This window comes from Coenobita brevimanus, chromosome 25 (genome assembly GCF_032717465.1).
Source record: "Coenobita brevimanus isolate Jiangsu-jjx chromosome 25, ASM3271746v2, whole genome shotgun sequence".
Classification (NCBI taxonomy): domain Eukaryota; kingdom Metazoa; phylum Arthropoda; class Malacostraca; order Decapoda; family Coenobitidae; genus Coenobita; species Coenobita brevimanus.
The window spans coordinates 9,046,794-9,053,625 of NC_136978.1; positions in this window are offsets into that span (position 1 = coordinate 9,046,794).

The following is a 6,832-nucleotide window of genomic DNA, read 5'->3' on the forward strand; positions in this document are numbered from 1 at the left end:
TCTTAATGGAAAAATCCTTTCTATACAGTACAGTACAGTTCAGGTGATATGAAAATCATTCCCTGCTGAGCAGGGCAGGTCAAGTGGTCACCTGAGTCAAGGATTAAGAGAGGTTAATCCCACCAGATGTGTTTACTTAGGTCAGTCTTGAAGTATGCACCACCCCTGATGCCTGAGCCAATGAGAAACAAACAAATGAATAAGTAGTGGAAAACAAAATTTCTATTGGCTACTACCACAGCAGTAGTACAAAACTGAATACCAGACTGGGGGTGGGTGGGGCAGCGAAATTTAATTTACACACTTGTGCTAAGTGGAGAGAGAGAGAGAGAGAGAGAGAGAGAGAGAGAGAAATACAAAACCCGAAAGGAAAATAGAAAAAAGCGATAGTATCACAAATGTGGGAAAGTGTGTGTGTTCGGCACACTCACGCCAATGTGGTGACAGATATTTTGGGGAAATATTCCAAAAAAATCCTGGATACGCCACTGGTAAGAGGAGCAGAGTTAATGAGACGAAATGCCTTTGACTCCACCCTATTAAGAAGAGTTGTATGTGGGAAGCCTCCCCACACATGAGATTTGTACTCCATACAGGGGCAAATAAATCCCGTGTACACAGTCAACAACTGTGCAGGGTAAAGAAGGTACAGAGTCGGCTTAGCACACCTAATCTCTTGGACGCAAATTTTACCAGAGATGATCTTTCCAAGATAAATCCCAAGTGAATGAAACCCAAGCATGTTCAAGGATGATATTGGACTGAGCTGGATATTACTAAACTTTAGTGGGTACTCCTGTGGAAGATTTTGTTGGGTTGATAGGTCGCCATCTTCTTTGTTTACAAACAGGGGGGCGTGCCAACCGCCAGGGGAATTTGCCCGGGTGTTTCAAACCTTGCCGCGTCGCTGTACCATACGTATTTTATGCACATGGTTCTTTTTTTTTGGTTCTGGCACCTTGCCATGTCACAGAAAACCGCTGCATGGAAGTCCGTGCCATAGGCAACTTGACTATACAGTAACCCCTCCAATATCCGGATCAATAGAGCCATAGGCAGGTCCGGATAGTGGTCCTGTCCGGATATTGGGCCCCAGCTTATGGACTAGTACTTATGGACCCTAAGTCTGAAAAACACCTATACAACTCCCTCTGGACATGCATTGCACCTATTTAAGACCCAAATCACACCAATAAGGGACATAAAAGACTGAAATAAATGCAAAAGAACCATAAAATGAGGTTTTAGAGGTGAGTTTATACAATATTAAACATTCTGGGTACTTACAAGTCCCTTCCTCTTGGACTGGTTTGAACCGCCAGTTTGCAGTCCACAGTTAATCCTCTGCACTCTAAATTCTAATTTCTTAACACTGCACAACACTGTAAATTCCTGTGTGTTCTAGTGGCAAGGTATTGCAGTTTATTCACTGTTTATTCACAAAAAACAAGCACCCGTGGCTTGCACTGTTATGAGTATCTGCTCTCCATCGGAGTTAAGCTGTGACTGTTGATGTTGGTGGGGTAACAGAGTTGCCAGATCGCAACAGCCACATTACCAATCTCCTCAACTTTCATTGTCAAATATAACTTTTCATTACCAAATTCGTAAAGCTAGCATATATTCTTCACTAATTATATATACAAGTGGAAATACATGTAATCACTCTCCTTATAACTAACACCATGTTGATTATTTTCACACTATGTAGGGTAGCAGATTAATCAGAGAGAGCAAACAATCCACCATCTCCATCCTGTGTATCCTCATACATGTGAAAAATCCATTTGGTAATGCATTATTCTAATTCAGTACCAAACGAATTTTTCATTACCAAATTGGCCCACACTTGGTAATGAAAAATACCAAATGGCAACCTGACAGGGGAGGGGGGAGGGGGAGGAAGGAAGGGGTGAAGGGACCATGGTGTAACAGCTGTTTGGCGCCAGGCGGGAATTTCAAATTATGGGAGGGAAAAAAATCAGATTTTTTTCGAATTTTTTGCGGTTTTTGGCCCATTTTGGGAATATTGGATCCCAGGAGGATTATGTCCGGTTAGTGGGGATGTTCGGATATTGGGCGTTCGGATATTAGAGGGATTACTGTATATATATACATATATATGTAAAATCCCTTTAAAACACAGACTTCCAAGACCTGGATGCCCAAGCCCCGGACACCCCAAGTCCCGGACATTTTGGGCTTGAGTCCAAAAAACATCAAAATGCAAAAAAAAATCCGATCAGTGTTCATCCCTACTCTAAATTTGCTGTGCAGTGAAGAACAGCTGCATTTTGGCACCTGGTTCCGGCGATGTCTGCTAGAGCGCCCCAGTAACCTCCCCAGTTCCCACCTACCTACCGTCATGACTGCACGCTCATCACAATGGCTGCCCATGTGCTCGCTTTTGTGAATAAGCAGTGAATAAACTGCAATACCTCACCACTAGACCACATGGGAATTTATAGTGCTGTGCAGTGTTAAGAAATTAGAATTCAGAGTGCAAAGGATTAAGTGCAGAGTGCAACACTGGCATGTTGCAACAGGTGTGACACAAGAACAGAATGTGGAGTGTTAAACAATTATAATTCACAGTGCAAAGGATTAAGTGCAGCGCAACACAGGATTACTGTACATGCTTCAAGTGCATCTTCACCACTATCAGAGCCTTAGTGGAGGTGGGTTATTCTTCGCGACAGCCACGGACGTGTCATAAGTACCCTGCACACTGCTAAACATTTTCCTTATTCACTTCTAATTTCTCTTTCTCTGGTTCCTTTTCATTTATTTTACTGTTTCTGTCCCTTATTTGTGTGAATTTGGTCTTAAATAGGTGCTGTGCATGTCCAGTAGGGAGTTATATAGGTGGCTTTCAAAGTTAGGCTGAGTTGGGGTCTATAAGTACCTGTCCAGGGGCATTTTTCCGAAGTCCCGGACAAGACCAAGTCCCGGACGTTGCTTGGGCTCTATTATGTTGGATCTTAGAGGGATTACTGTACATATACAGTACATATATATAAATATATATACTTGTATACATCCCCTATATAAAACAAGTACTTACTGCAAACATGATATAAACAGACCAAATAGCTACTACAGATCATCTCTGCTGTGCTATTCTATGGAAGGCCAAATTTATACTAGCCTTTTCCAGACACTCGACATCACTCTTGTTCTTCCACCAAATTGTCAAATCATGTTAGATCCATCAGCAAAAGGATTCATCTTCTAAAGTACTTCACACTGTCTGGCATAAATCAAAACAAAATAAATTACATCCCCACATAATAATACAGGTATTATTATTCCCTAGAAACTGAGGATGCCTCCTATGCTTAAAAAACAGTAGCATTCACCTAGATTAAATAAATAAATAAATAAAAATAAACAAAAAAAATAATATCCTTGGGCTGAAGGGATTAAGATGACTACCATATAGAAGGCTGAGTATGATGTGACATGTAAGGCTAGCAGGAAACTTAAACATCTGCAGAGTGAGTGAGGTGGAAGACCACAGCGAGAGGCTACTGAGACGAGGTAGGCTGAGGGTGATGAGGGAACCTTTGGGTTGTGTCATCTAGAACATAGATAGAACTATCAGCTGATGTCCATGCTGTTTGTGATAGAGTAATAACTGAACTGAAACTTAACAAATTCATCACACTGTCCTGACTGAGATTCGATCTCAGGCTCTCGCGCTTCGTAGGCACACACGTTACCACTGAGCCAAAGAAAGGATCCCAGCTTTGCCTCTAAACAATGTGGGGTTTTGTACATCCCATTGCATCACTCTTTTTTCCCATTGGTGATTAATTTGGTCAGTTCTGAACACACTCATAGTAACATAGCACTTTGGAGGCCACCACTGGGGGCAATGCAGACCACACCGGACAGCTCACCCCCAGAATGTAAGGCTTAAGACGCTGTCAACAACATCATTGCCCTCTAAGCCTTGACTTACATCCACACCGCTGCCAACCAAAATAATAACCGAACTGAAACTTAACAAATTAATCACACTGTCCTGACTGAGATTCGGTCTCAAGCCCTCGCGCTTCATAGGCACACATGTTACCATTGAGACAAAGAGAGGATCCCCACTCTGCCTCCAAGCAACGTGGGCTTTTATACACCCCATTACAGTGGGTTACCCGAGTCTGTGTCAGTCTTGTGGATGAACATAAGTGTTTCTTAACCCCCTGACTGTAGATTATGAACTTTGTATTTTTCCTGTACCTTCAGATGCTTTTATTCAGCTTGGAGTGACTTTCCAAACTGGAAGGGTTGGATATGGCCTGTATGAACCCAATCACTGTGACAGGCCTTTCCTAAACAGACTCTAACTGTCAGGAAAAAGCAAGAATGTGATGAAAATAACATCCACTGGCTGAAGGGATGAACAAACACCATTAACTTTCACTCTAACATATGCATTGACATGGCAAGGACTCAGAAATGTGATCAGGTCATTTGGCTAACTCTGGAAATGGTCTGTGGTTAATATTCTCATCACCTAAGGAGGCTTCATGGCACCTCTTCATTAGTTATTTATTTGTTATGTCACACTTTAACCCCTTCAGTCAGGGGATATCATTCTTACTTGGTGCTATCTCTGTATAATTTTATTTAGCTAAAGGATGATTTATCAATATGGGAGAGACTGATACAGCCCTAATTAACTGCTTCAGTAGTGCTTCCTACTTCTTCTTCACGTCATTATTTTTTTTTCTGTGTCTGCCCTCCTCTCTTCCTATTTCTCACATTTTTTCCTGTCACTTTTTATTACTCTTCTTTACTTTTCTGGTGGGTTTACATTGAATGACAACCCTAATGGTTTCCTGTAACCTGGGAAACCATTTACCATTTACAACACTAGGTGGTAACCAAGTAACCAACCCATACAAGTTCAAAACATGTCAACAACTGGGTTGGTGGAGGGATGGTGCCCCTCCCTGTAAAACAACTAACTCAAAGACAAATGGGAACCTCTTATGGGATTATGGCATCAGACTATAAATAGACCGACTAATATAGATTTTTCTTATGTTGAAAAAAATTATCTGGGGGTTGCAAGAATAAACCACTCAATGTCACCCAGCTGAAGGGGTTAATATTCTCTTGTATGTCATTCGTCTTCATCTGGACACAGACTGCATAAATAACATACAAAATAATATAAGTATGTCATATGCAAAAATACACTGGAAAGGAAGAAGTGTTAGAAAGCCTTCACAAGTGATGAGAATATGGGTCCCTGATAGTACCACAATGAAGTTCAAACACCCTTCCCCTATTTATTGTACTGAAGTATCCTAGCCTTAGATCCCTTCACTTTGAAAGGGTAATATGAGATTGAGTTACCTTTTCTTTTTCTTCTCTCCCGCCCCCCTTTTTTTTACATATAAATACTTTATTCTGATTGCCCTAAACAAACAACAGGGTGGCCCATATATTTTGCATCCACTGCTACCAGCTGGTGTGTTGTCATGTGTTGCTAGGACAGCTGCGTTACCTCGATCAATATCTACTTTGCATCAGTTTCTATTCCACATAACCCCTTTCATGCTTTGCAGTATCAATCTTTTCATATACAATGACTGCATGAAGCGCCCAAATGTGCATTCCTCACACCAGCAAACTGAGCAGTCCCCACAAAACACAAGATACAGTAAATGCTCGATTAACCAGCATCTGATGCATCAGCACATCCATATAACCGGAACACAAATACGATCCAGCATGGGGTCGAAAATATTCCGAATACCGGTCATCCCCCTGTAATTCTTGATTAGTGCTGTACAGTACAGGATAAAGTAGTGTATGCAGCTAAGTTTTCAAAATCATTTTGCCCTGTAACATATGCTAAATTTTTCTTCAAATAATTTTTGGTAATGTTTGCTGCTTTGTGTTCAGTCCTGTACAATTTCTCTTGCTGTCTTTTTGTGTGTATGGTAGTGTATGCTTACGATCATTAATATCTGCTCAGGGGTGCCCCTTTCGTACCCCCATATACCCAGGGAAGATGGGAGGGGGGGATGAAATGAGCTCCATTCGCCTCTATCCCAGCTCCAACCCTCCCCCATACCCCTACTCCTCCCAGCCCCCCACTCGTCATTCTTAACTGGCAGTTACATCTCAAGCTAACCTCATACTTTACACTCATAGTCACATTACTTATACACAAATATAAAACACTAGGATATGTAAAAAGTATATAATATGACTATGAACATGCTGCGGCAAGAAATTAATGCATTACAATGCTGACTATAAAACAAAAACGTTAACAACGGCCATCCCACTGTCCCAGGTCTCATGCGTTGGGTGTTTGCATGCGTCTATGTCTGTGCCTGCGTGTTTGGGTGTATTTATGTTTGTGTTTTTCAGTGTGTGTATTTACCTAGTTGTGATATACAGGAAATAAGCTACGCTCGTGGGGCCCCGTCTCTTTTTCTCGTTGTCAAATTTTGCTTTGAACTCGTGTAAGTTTTAAAACTGAACGATCTCTTTGTCCAGGCTGTTCCATAGGTCTATGCATCTATATGGAAAGCTATATTTCTTGATATCCTTCAAACAACTTGGCTTTTCCAGTTTCATTCCATGTCCTCTTGTTACTCTCATCCCATACAAACAGATCATTTTTATCAATTCTATCTATTCCCATCATGGCCCTGAACACTGCAATCATGTCTCCCCTTTCTCTCCTTTCTTTTAGTGTAGGCAGGTCCAGCTTTTCCAGCCTCTCTCCGCCAGACAGATCTGCCAGGCTGGGGACCATCTTGGTTGCTGTTCTTTGTATTCTCTCCATCTTATTTATGTCTTTCTTCTT